A 12,975-nucleotide genomic window follows, 5' to 3' on the forward strand; every position below is an offset into this window, starting at 1 on the left:
AATCTACCAAAACAAAAATCTTGTAATTCATTTTTCTACACATTTTTTGAAGTACCCTCTATATTGAATTGTCTTAGGATGAAATTACAGTTTTGAGGGCCCAGCGCCATGACCTAGTGGTTCAAGTCCTCACTTTGAACACGCCGGGATCCCATATCAGTGCTGATTCTAATCCCGGTGGCTCTGCTTCCCATCCAGCTCCCTGCTTGTGGCCTGGGAAAGCAGTCGAGAATGGCCCAAAGCCTTGGAGCCCTGCAACCGTGTGGCAGACCTGGAAGAGCTCCTGGCTCCGGCCTTCAAATCAGTGCAGCATCGGCCGTTGCAATCAGAAATATTTCTCTGTCTATCATGGCAAGAAATCCAAGCTGGAGTTCTCCATCTACCCAGCCCCTCAGGTCTCCACAGCTGTGGTAGAGCCCTACAACTCCATACTCACCACCCACAACATCCTGGAGCACTCCAACTGTGCCTTCATGGTGGACAACGAGGCTATCTATGATATCTGTTGGAGAAACCTCGACATTGGACGCCCCCGTTACACTAACCTTAAGTGCTTTATGAGCCAGGTTGTATCCTCCATCACAGCCTCTCTCCAGTTTCAGGAAGCCCTGAATGTTGACCTGCAGGAGTTCCAGACCAATTTGGTCCCCTATCCCAACATCCACTTCCCTCTGATCAGTTACGCCCCAGTTACTCTGCTGAGAAAGCTTACCACGAACAGCTTTCTGTAGCAGAGCTCACCAATGCTTGCTTTGAGCCAGCTAAGCAGATGGTAAAATGTGACCCTTGCCATGGGATATACGTGGCTTGCTGCCTGTTATACCATGGGGATGTAGTTCCCAAAGACGTCAACGCTGCCATTGCTACCATCAAGACCAAGCGGAGCATCCACTTCGTGGACTGGTGCCCCACTGGCTTTAAGGTTGGCATTAATTACCAGCCTCCCACTGTGGTGCCCGGTGGAGACCTGGCCAGGGTCCCTTGAGCTGCGTGCATGCTCAGCAACACCGCAGCCACTGCCCAAGCCTGGGCTCATCTGAACCATAAGTTTGACCTCATGTATGCCAAGCGTGCATTTGTTCACTGGTATGTGGGTGAGGGCATGAAGGAGGGAGAGTTTACTGAGGCTCACAAGGACATGGCTGCCTTGGAGAAGGATTATGAGGAGGTGGCAGCAGACTATGCTGAGGCTGAGGATGAGGAGTATTAGTCTGTTCGCAACCACTGGTTGCTCTACTGTTCTGTCTTGTCTTGTGTTGCTGTCCATTGTGTCCCTATGTGTCAATAAAGGTAATAGTTTTATTTTCATATATATATATGTATGTGTATATATATATGACTTTGCAATAAAAATAAATAAATCTCTTTAAAAAAAAAAGAAATCACAGATTTGGAAAAAATGCCACTTCCAAAAGGCTATGATCTCTTGTTATTTCAGTCACACTCAAAGGTACACTCTCATTGAAATCAGTGGCCTTGTAATATTTTCCGCAGGAAATTACAAAGGACACATGGACACAGGGTTTGCAGGGCTTGGGTGATCCAGGGGATTAAGATTTGGGCTATCTGGTTTCAAGCTTTAACTCTACCCTGTGAAGCACCAAGGTATATAAAGCTCGTGTCTATTTTCTCGTATTGACACACAGAGGATAAGGCAGATCAATTTCTAATCTTTCTAACTGAACATAATAGGTGCTCAAGCTTCCTAAATCAGTTAGTCATATTTGAGAGCTCTTCTGACTATCAAAATGTTTATAAAACCTCGGTGAATTAAATTCCGGGCTTTCATCTTGTCTATAGTCCATGTTTTGGAAGAAGCATGAGCACTCTCTGTGGACTCCAAGGAGACCAGTGAAAATGCCAGCACTGGCTCCCATCTGCAGCCTGGCAAGTTAAACAAAGGTGGGCTGGTCATCCCCAAGTCAGTGACAATCCAATCCTGGACTCAATGCTGGAAAACAACTTGGACCATCAGAAGGGCAGGGCACAAGTAACTAAAATGCTGTAACCAATGCTCAGATGCCCAAACAGGTGACCCAGTTAAAGAAAATGCAGACTCTACACAGACCGTTCAAAAGATACCATGAATCTAAAATTGACCACCACATAGAGCACAGCCTCTACTTAAAGGTGAAGGACAATGCACCAAAAACAAACAGATCCTCAACAGAAAACATCCACAAATGGAAGGCAGACAAGGCTTGCAAATAAGCTTCTGGCTGACCAGGCTGAGGCTCACACAACTAAGATCTAGGAAGCAGGCAAGTATACTGATGAGACTTCAAGGCCCCGAGGGAGGGAGGTATCAAGAAATAAAGCTCCCTTCTCTTATTTTATGTCCTGGGCTCACCGATTGCATATGTCAATTGTTAAAAATTTTAACAAAAATGGAAAAAGTCTAGATCGCTATCCTCACTCATTTTTTTTCTCCAAGTCATCCTCATGCAGTGAGCAGTCACTGCAAACTATCAGACCGGCAGATTTCCTGACCAGGCATTATTTACTACAGCATGCTCATTCTAAGCTTTTTTCTCAGCCTAAGTCTTTTTTTCTGCCACACCCTTTTCCTCCTGAATCAGCATTCTATGTCCACACATACCTTCCTTTTTATTCTAGTCATCGAAGAGATGACTGCTCTGCTCCATGTTTCTCTTCCCGTGTTTGCCCCAAGATTTTTCTCTCTGGGACATAACTCTTTTGATCTCTCTCTCTCTCACTTTTTTTTTTTTTTTTGGCTGAAGAAGCTTGCCTACTGCTTTGTAATCCAAGTTCAAGAGTTCATTGGTCTGCTGCTTTTAAAATAATAATAAATTGGACTGCACATGTTCTTAGGAAAAGAAAATAATTGGGGGATCCCAGTGCCCTTCCACTTCCCTAATGGCAGTAGGCGTATTGCCCACATCTGCAGCACCCCAGGCCCCTGGGTCCTCCCTGTCCTGGTGTCAGGTTGCCCCAGAAACTTGAGCAGCTCCCAGATCTCAGCCCCGACAACCCACTCCCTCAACAGGTTGGCTGGGAAGGAATCCAGCCAAACATCCCGAGGCCACACATGTGTCTTCATTCAAACTCCAGCCCCCGCAGCCTTCACCGGTCGCTGCCCTCACACGGACCTCCCCAGACCACCCACGGGGCCCTCCCTGAAGTCCCTGCCTTGCTCTTGCTTCTCTCAGCCGTACCCAAACATGCTCAATGGATTCTCCAACTTATTTCCACCAGTGTCGATACCAAGGACATTTCCAGCAAAATCATGATTTTAAGTGACCATAGTAGTTTTGAGTTAGAACAAAGCAACAAAGTACAGGAAAAGCTGCATATACTTACCTGAGGGGAGTGATATGGGGGAAGAAGCAGACCCAGCAAGGTGAAGGGAGGTGAAATGATGGCAGGAAGGGCTGTTGGCTGATGGGTGTCACCTAAGATAGCAGACTGTCTATACACTAGGTACATCTCTTATCTGGTTCCAATTAACCGAGTCTCAAGAAAAGCTAAAGCACAGACTGAGAAATTCCTTGTCCCTAACAATTTTCTCTGACCCAACCAATTGGCCTATGCCAGCATGTTCATATTCTCTGCTTTGAATTTGCAGGGGAGAGTTAATTAACAGGTCTAGGGTACAACTCAGGATTTTCAATTAGATCTGCATGCGGTCAGAGGGATCAGGCAAGATATGGCCAATGCTCTGGCACCTCCAGTTACCACTTTGATCTCCCCTTCTCTGTCCTAGTATTCATGGCCACCAGTCGAGGATGACCAAAAACCTTGGGACTCTGCACCCACATAGGAGGCCTGTAATAAGATCCTGGCTTCTGGCTTCAGATCAACTTAGCTTCTCCCATTGGGGACACTTGCTGAGTGGACCAGTGGATGGAAGATTTTCCTCTCTGTTTCTCCTCCTCTCTGCATATCTGACCTTTCCATAAAAATAAATACACCTTTAAAAACAAAATAACCGTATCAATCCTTTTCCATCAGAAAGGCTTGAGTGGGGGAGTGGCATTCCCTGACCTTGACTTAGGGCAATGTGGCTGTGTCATATCATACAGAGTAGATGTTGTATGGTTTTTGGGGATAGGTCATAACTGTGCTATAGTCTCTGGGTGGCCTGTGGAGTCCCGAGTGGCCTTGTAGGGAGCTAGAGGCCAAGCAGCTGCCAACCTGAGGGGCACCCACCGAAAGAACGCAGGGAGGTAAGGAAACCTCCACCAACTCAGCCACCTGAAATGGAAGTAAAGACACCTTAGAAATGACTCCAGGAACTTTGACCCCAGATACCTCAGGAACATTGTGCTGAACTGCCCTGCCATGTGCATCAGGAATTCCTGAGCCAGAGAAGCAGTGAGCTGTCCACTGTGCCCCTCAGCAACAATCATTTTGATTGCATTAAGCCGTCAAGGGTTGGGGTTGTAACCCAGGAATAGTCAACAGAGGCTAGGACACTGCAAAACTGAGAGCAATTCATGTAGTACTCAAAAATAAGTAAAGAAAAATGACTAATCTGCATTTAAAAGTCATTCACAATGTATTGTATTTACTAGAATTTTATTGTAAGTTTTTATTTCACTGTAGTAGAATCAGAGAATAGTTGTGTTCTTCTTGGTCTTTTTTTTTTTTTAATGAGCTTTCCTTTCTGGCATAAGATATAATTTTGGTAAACATGGCTTGAATCCTTGTGTGTGACTTTGCTATCTTCAAGAAACCTATTTGGTGCATACATACATATGTGTAGTTCAGACCTATCTCACTAATTACAATATTCAAGTATTTTAAATGCTTGATTTTAGTCTGTCAGAAGACTGAATATGTTCTTTGGGTTTCTTCAGAGAAACAAAAATTAAAGTGGACACATATAAAAGTATGTGATTTTAAAGACTGAGCAATCCCACTTCAGAAGTCACAGAGGACCCAAGAAGGCCAATGACGAACTTTAGTCTGAGTGCAAGGCAAGTGAAGCAGGACTAATGATGGTGTAAATCCCAGGGCTAGAGGTGGAGATATGATATGAGGTCCTAGCTCAAGCAGGGAGGCGGAGGGCAGGAAAGGGCACATTCCGCCTTCCTCAGCCATTTGTTCGATCCATTTATGGATTCCACCCATTCAAACCCGATGCTAAGCTGGAAACGCTGTCACAGATACACCCAGAAACAATGTTTAATCTGGCCTTTTATACCCAATTCAACCTCACAAGAAGTCAGTAATCACAGAGAATTAAGGCTTGGCATTGCTAGTATGTTTTTGTTTATTTCTTTGTGTATTTTTAAAAATTTGTTTTGTTACTTTGTGTTTCGATTTAAGGGGAAAGGCATCTATGTGTTCATACCCCTATCTCTGCTGTGAGCTGTAAATTTTGCTTTTAGGTCATGTTCTTTGGTGTGAACCCCATTGTATCTGTAACTTGGAGACCTGACCTTTTCTTGATTTGGTGTAACATTGCCCATTCTTTTACTTACATTTTACTTTCAGAAGTTTTAGGTGTGTCCTATCTGCAACATAGTTGGATTTTTCTTTGAGATTTGTCTGTAATCTTTCATAGAAACTGAACTATTGGCATTTATCAAGTGAGACAGTTAGTATTATCTATGACTTGAGATGTTCCTTGACTTGCTGATAGGGTGAAGCACTGGCATGGAACTGGCTGTATCTTTGTTGGTACTCCCAGGTCCTCCCACATCAGAATACCTGAGTTCCATTCCTGACTCTAGATCTGGTTTCTTGCACCAGCTTCCTGGGCAGGGTAGGAGAAGGTCAAAGGGGAGAGGGGAGATTCAGTGCTGCTTGAGAAGCTAGGTTCATGCCATCCATGTGGGAGAACTGGACCAGGTATCTGGCTCCCAGTTTTAGCCCATCAATGTTATGTAGAGAGTGGGCCAGCTGACTCTCTTACAAAACAGTTTCCTTAGAAAGAAGATATTAGTTTAAGTCCAAAAATGCAATTAATAAAACAACCTACCAAGCATCAGCCTGTTCTATCTTACACCTCCTTACAACTCTTACATTAGCCTTTTTATGGATAAAATCATCTAACACAAAAGCTTCCCCCCAGATGCAGGAAGGAAAAAAAGAGAGAGAGGGAGAATGTGGAAATAATGGTCTCACCCATTTTCCTGTAGCCCTTGAGCCTTTGCATCCTAATCACCTATGTAAAAATCATCAAAAATATTTTTTCTGACAAGAAGTTTATTTAGAGTAATGTGTTGAATACAAACAACTGGCCATTTTGCACACATGGTGGTTTGTGAAATACCCTAAAATTACTGACAACACAATATCTGGTAGAGAATCATACTGTAGTGAAGCTGTGGTTGACTGGATGGCTCCTGCACAGCAGAGAGGGAGAGAGAGAGAGAGAACCAGAGGAGAGAGTGAATCCTACCACTTACTTGGAGTTCAGGGAAAAAAAATCAAAATTCAAATTCAAATATGTCTTCTACTGAATGTTTGCACATTTGTACCACTGCCAAGTCAAAAACTCCTAGATTGAACCATCCCACACCAGGGAATACCTGCATATGTGGTGTTGTGTTAGTGTAATTACTTTTATGTAGCTTTCTTTCATTTCTTGCCTTTTTTTTTTTTTTCTAAGAGAAGAGGCTAAGATGACTTACATAGTGTTTTTCGTGGTCAACATTGCAAACCTGATTTGGTTCAAGGAACTTTTCTTAAGGAAAATGAAAAGGATTTGTGGGTTTCAAAGATCTAGAAGTTGGTTAACTCAAAACATAGATTTTACATCATAAATTGTGTCTTAGAAAACTCTATATAATGTTTGGAGAGCAGGTGCTTCATGGGAAAGGATGTAGGAAAGGAATCAGGTGCTTGAACTGAATTGTAACAAATATAACCCAATCTTACAAAGGCCTGGGAAGAACCAAAAACACATTACCAGGTTGGAATAAAGACCATGTTGAGCTTTTAATAGCACACATCCTATATGTAGGTGGAGATTCCCAGAACTTGGCTTGGCTTAGCTCTCCAGGATGTAACTTTGGAAGGTGTGTAAAGAAGCATGTCTCCAAACCTGTGAGTGGAAAATAGTTTTAAAAAGGTATCTATACAAAATGGTTCCATGGGTATAGAAATAAAACAAGGAGAAGGAGAAGGCCAAGAACACATAGACACCAAGATAACAGATCATGAAGAAATCACTATGTAAGTAGCAGAGTTCAGAGCCACAATAATCAGGGTGAGCTTCACTTCACTGGAGGCCACGAGGGGCAGAATCAGTTGCCTGAACTGAACACCCCTCCTCAATGTCAGGTGGACCCAACTACTACAACATTCCTCCTAACTATTATTCCCGCAGGGAAAGAAGAAAAGGAAATGAACAGTCCACAAACTGAATATTTAATTGGCCACATTTAAGTTATGGCTAAGCCATCCTGAGTTTCTCAAATTGTATCATCCTCAAAATGGGAGCTTCAGAAATGAGTTTATCTCCGTTACAGAGAAATAAGCACTGTTCGTATTTTGCACGCCTGGATTGCTGACCATTAAATTTTAAACTTGCTACATGTGGTGATCTGCCTGGCATTCCAAGAAACATTCATGTAAGGCATTCTTGCACCATGAGCTAATTCAAGCCTTAGACAAGAAGTGGAGCAAGTTAGAACTATGATCTTGTGAAACAGTTGTATGTAGAAAGTGATAGTTTTTTATCCCAAACCGAGATCTTAAGTGCCATGAGCAGATAATTATAGCACAGCAAAGAAGTAAAATAATTTCACATTTAAATGTGAATACAGTAGCTAGCCTTGTGGTGTTTTGTTCATTTGTTTTTTAAAACATTTATTTATTTTTATTGGAAAGTCAGATATACAGAGAGAGGGAGAGAGAGGAAGCTCTTCTGTCTTCTAGTTCACTCCCCAAGTGACCACAACAGCCAGAACTACTTTCTCAGGCCACAAGACAGGGAGCTGGATGGGAAGCAGGACACTACCAAGCAGCCATATGGGATCCTGGCGTGTGCAAGGTGAGGACTTTAGCTACTTAGGCTAGAGCACTGGGCGGACTAGCTCTGTGCTTATACAAAGCTACTTGTAGCGGGGCCTGCTCAGTTGGTCCATGTGATGAGTAGCCGTATCTTTGAAGAGCTTGGTTTGACTTTGAAAAAAAGCAACAAGTCACCAAAGAGATCTGGCAGTGCCAAAGAAGGTATTCAGACCGCTGGACACGGGCACTCAGGAGCATAGAGTGGCATGCTTGCACAAGAGTCTAAGGTTGGCCAGTATCAAGCTCTTGAAGCAGTCATCTGAGGCTTCACAATAGAGCAGTCACTACTGACAGCCACTGGAAAATCCAGGAGATTTAGATTGAGGTACTTTATTTCACACGACTCCAATCAAAGATATCTTACCACGCTTTGTTTTCCCAACTTAAAGGAAATGCTTTCTGTTGAACAGATAAAGCTGTCTTGGAAAGACAGCTAATTGTGCAACAAGTGATAACCATACCAATGAGCCATGTGTAAATGCATAATCCCTTATGACTCCAGTGGGTAAGGTATCAGTAAACAAAATTTGAACACAGAGCTAGCTACTGTATTTAGGATTTTTTTCTGCTTAGCATAAATATAGTTATTACAATGGATCAAAAAGACATAGCGTTTTTAAAAACCTAACCATTAAAATTTAAGTTCCTTGTCATTCTTTTTTTTTTTTTTTAAGATTTATTTACTTGTTTTTATTACAAAGTCAGATATACAGAGAGGAGGAGAGACAGAGAGGAAGATCTTCCGTCTGCTGGTTCACTCCCCAAGTGAACACAACGGCCGATGCTATGCTGGTCCAAAGCCAGGATCCAGGAACTTCTTCCAGGTATCCCACACTGGTGCAGGGTCCCAAAGCTTTGGGCCGTCCTCAACTGCTTTGCCAGGCCACAATCAGGGAGCTGGATGGGAAATGGGGCTGCTGGGATAGAACTGGCACCCATATGGGATCCTGGCATGTTCAAGGTGAGGACTTTAGCCACTAGGCCATGCCACTGGGCCCTCCGTGCCATTCTTAAACTCTTACTATTCTCAATGCTCTATTTATTGAGTAAATAATATTGAATGACTAATATTATCTGTTGTCCCTAGGATGGGATCATATCCAACTAGAGCCAAAAATAAAAATCAGTTTCATCTTAAATTTCAAATTAAAATCTAGAAATGTAAAACAGGAAGGCAGACAACTTCAAGGTACCATGTCTTGAAACACAGGCTCGTATGCAAAAGCAATGCATCTGTGTGTTTATTCATTTTTTAAAAATTATTTTTTAATGATGCAATTTCATAGGCTCTGTGATTTCCCTTCCGCTTCCCCAAATTACCTCCCCCACCAATTTCCCCTATATCATTACAATAGTAGAGTCCTTCCTAAGCTGTCGTTTAGCTATTCTTAAATTCTTAATCTTCTCACTGCTGTACTTTTATAAAAAGCATTTCATTTTCAATATGCCATACGCATTTGAAAATTCAGAGAAGGCAGGTAGAAAAGTAACTCCAAGGGACCATGTCTAGAAACCCAGTAGATTTGAGATTGGGGATTGGAGGGGAAGTAGGGTAGAGACTGTGCTGGACCAATAGCGCAGTCCTCCGGCTCCTCCAGGTAAAGCCCAGTGTGTCACAGGTTTGCTAGAGAAGCTACAAATCTAACATTTAAACAAGCACTGCTGACAACCCAATGACTGTGTAGGACATCTGGGTTGTTAGAGCTTTGAGACTCCTGAGTTGAATGTAGAATCAGGAATGGCCTCTAGGGATTTGCTCTGAGATAGCAGGTGCACTGGGATGGCTCATATCTGGAACAGGGAAGATGAAGAAACCTGGGTCTGGTAATTGAAGGTCCTTGGAGGGATGTGGACTCGTCCAGCTAGATACAGCACTTGTCCAGTTCATGGCAGGACAAGCAACCACTCACTGAACTTCCAGATGAACTAGACAGTTACAGACGTAACACCTCAATCAGGTGAACTATGTCTAGGCCACAGAATAATACTTTTTCCAGTCTTCCCTTAAACCCCTATCTGATCCAGGTTTTAGTTCAAGTCCTGGCTTCAAAGACAAAATGAGACAGAATCACAGAATGACTGATTTGAAGCATATATTGACTGTATTGAATTTAAGAAATTACTGTGTCAACTTGAATTGAAAAGGCAAAAATATCCACAATCAGATAAATCAGAAGGTCTCAAACTTTGATACTTTAAGTTATAATGGAGAAAAAGGGCAATTTCATCTTTAATACTCATTTTGTGACTATGTGAAAATTAAGCACTATATATGTTGAGTGACAGGCACACAGCAAGCACTTGCTAATGATAGCTATAATTTATCTTTCCACTTTATCTGAACTTCATGCTTTGGTTCTATCAACGTTTGATGTTAAATGCACTCTTTAAAATCCAGAAATCTAAATATTCTGTAAGCTGATTAGGTTCCAAAAGTACTAGCAAAACAACCATCTTTGAGAGTTAGAAAGGTTCTGGAAATATGGGTCAGGAGCAGTAAAAAGCTGAAGGTGATGGATAATGTCTGAAAAGACAGCATTCTGGAACATTGTACCTAGTTTCTAACTTGCCTAAGGAGGAAAACAAGCTCATCTGGGCCCAAAGTCACCATAAATTATTTGAACCAGGGTGACAAATAATTAATAATGAGAAATTTAGCTTAATATTGCTGCCAAACCAGCTGTAATGTAAAATGAAACTTTTTAAAATGGGCTCAGTAAATCTGGGATCTGAGGCAATGTGGGGTGGTCTTGCAGGTTATTTTCATCACCATAGGAGCCCAGTGGATTGCACCTTCAAGAGCATCTATTTATATTCCAAAGTCAGGCCTCCTGCGTGCTTGGAAAACACTGCCAAAAATCAACCACTCTTACATTATTAATTGCCCCTGTTTCTTCTCCAGCAGGGCCCCCACTCTTCAGTCTGCCTTTGTCCACCCCTTCTCTCTGCTTTTCAACATGAAATTTTTAAGGAAAATAGCTTTTAAATATTTTTGCTTGTTATCTTATTTCTTTCCATTTTCTGTTGAAAGCAAAAGAGACAGAGAGGAAGAGAGAAGGAGTAAGAGAGATCCTCCATCTACTGGTTCACTCCCCAAACGCCCACGAATAGTTGGAGCTGAGGTCTTGCTGAAGCCAGAAGCCCAGATCTGAATCAGAGGGACTCTTGGACTGCTTCCCAGGGACATTTAAGCAGGAAGCTGGGACAGAGTGAAGTAGCTGGAACTTGAACCAGACATTGCAGTATGGGATTCAGATGCCACAAATGGGACCTTAAATCGCAGCAACAAGCACCCAGCCCTACATTTGTCATTTTTAATATGTTGCCAATGCATTTGGTTTTAATTTTTGCTAATATGTATTGAAGATTATCTTTGCCACATTACAGAAAGTTTTCTTTATTCCTAACTTTGTTACTGTATTATTTCAAATCACACAGGATGTGGATTGTTTTTGTTAAATCTGTTTCCTGACTCAGGTATTTACAAGATTCAAACATTTCTTAGCCAGAATTTCTTACTCTTTCTTTTGACTTTCTCCTAAATTAGGGAATCCTCTTGATTTGGGGGCTTTGCAGGGTTGTCTACTAACAAAAAGTCTAATCACATTTTTTTCAGTAAGTTGGAACTGAAATTTTAGATGAAAATAGTGATATGAAAATATACTTCCCCAAATGGCATTTTTACATGTTGTTTCAATAGCTATCTTTCAGATCTATTATACTTTAATCTTTTCTCAGTACTCCAAAGAAAATTCTCTACCCACATTTGCAATTATCTAAATGAGCTTATACTCACCTAACTAATTGCAAATAAACTCATTACCTATCATAAATCCTAAAATTAATAATCAGTTAACAGTGCACCACTTTTTATTGCACTATAACTGATTAATAATGATAATAGGAGTTCTCCTTTTTTCTTGTTAGAAACAAAGCCCTTGTGCCAAAAATGTTATTGTTCCATGCAGGAGTCAGTGATACTATTTGGCTGAGCAGAATTCCTTCAACATAAGCTACAGAGACACTTACTAATTCATTACTTAATTATTTACTGTTTTGGTTGCTGTTTCTTTTTTAAAAGATTTGTTTATTTTTATTGGAATGTCAAATTTTCAGAGAGAAGGAGAGACAAAAAGATCTTCCATTTGCTAGTTCACTCTCTAAATGGCCACAACGGCCATAGCTGAAACAATCAGAAGCCAGGAGCCAGGAGCTTCTTTCAGGTTTCCCACTCATCTGCAGGGTCCCACGGCTTTGTGCCATCTTCCACTGCTTTCCTATGCCATAAGCAGGGAGCTGGGTGGGGATACAGGATAGCAGTGCTTGCAGGGGGAAGATTAGCCAATTCAGCCATTGCATCGGGCATTCAGTTGATATTTCCTGAGCATCAACTATATTCCAGACACTCTGGAAGGCAACATAAATACGTCAGTGTACAATGTCAGCAAAAATGTATGCACTAATTTGGATTGTAAACTGAAGAGTTGAGAGAACTAAAACAAAAATGATACAAATTGTGCTTATTGTTCTTTTATCACTTCATAATATTTTACCTTGTACAGAGAAAAACACAGCAGAGCAAAGGAGAGGACTATGAAATGAGGAAGGGGCTCTTTTGCAACAGGTTTCCTGGAAGGCCTCACTGATGAGGGGGACACCTACATGGGCACCTCTGGAGGGGTGGAGACTTGCAAGGGCACAGCTCTATGTTAGGGTGGCCTGTGGTGTGTTCAGGAACAACAAAGAGACCAGAAGGGGAGGAAAAAATGACAGACAGACATAGAGACTGATTGGAGATGCCTTTGGTAGCCCTGACATGACTGTTTTAAAAGATTTCCTAAGGACTTTGGCCACAAGGAGTATGAAAGGTCATCACTCTGAGAGCATTGAGTAAAAAGGGCTGATGACTTTAAGCCTTTTGTTTAATTGTAACATGTTATATGCTGAAGAAAGTTGTTCAGCAGAGAAAGAAACATTTATGATGTGGAA

General features: G+C 41.8%; 1 pseudogene; it reads left to right on the top strand.

Moving 5' to 3' along the window:
- The first annotated feature begins 344 nt into the window (after positions 1-344).
- Positions 345-1,210, top strand: LOC121163497 (annotated as a pseudogene).
- Positions 1,211-12,975: the final 11,765 nt, after the last annotated feature.

The sequence above is a fragment of the Ochotona curzoniae genome, unplaced genomic scaffold, assembly GCF_017591425.1.
Source record: "Ochotona curzoniae isolate NIBS_2020 unplaced genomic scaffold, NIBS_Ocur_1.0 contig_64, whole genome shotgun sequence".
NCBI lineage: Eukaryota > Metazoa > Chordata > Mammalia > Lagomorpha > Ochotonidae > Ochotona > Ochotona curzoniae.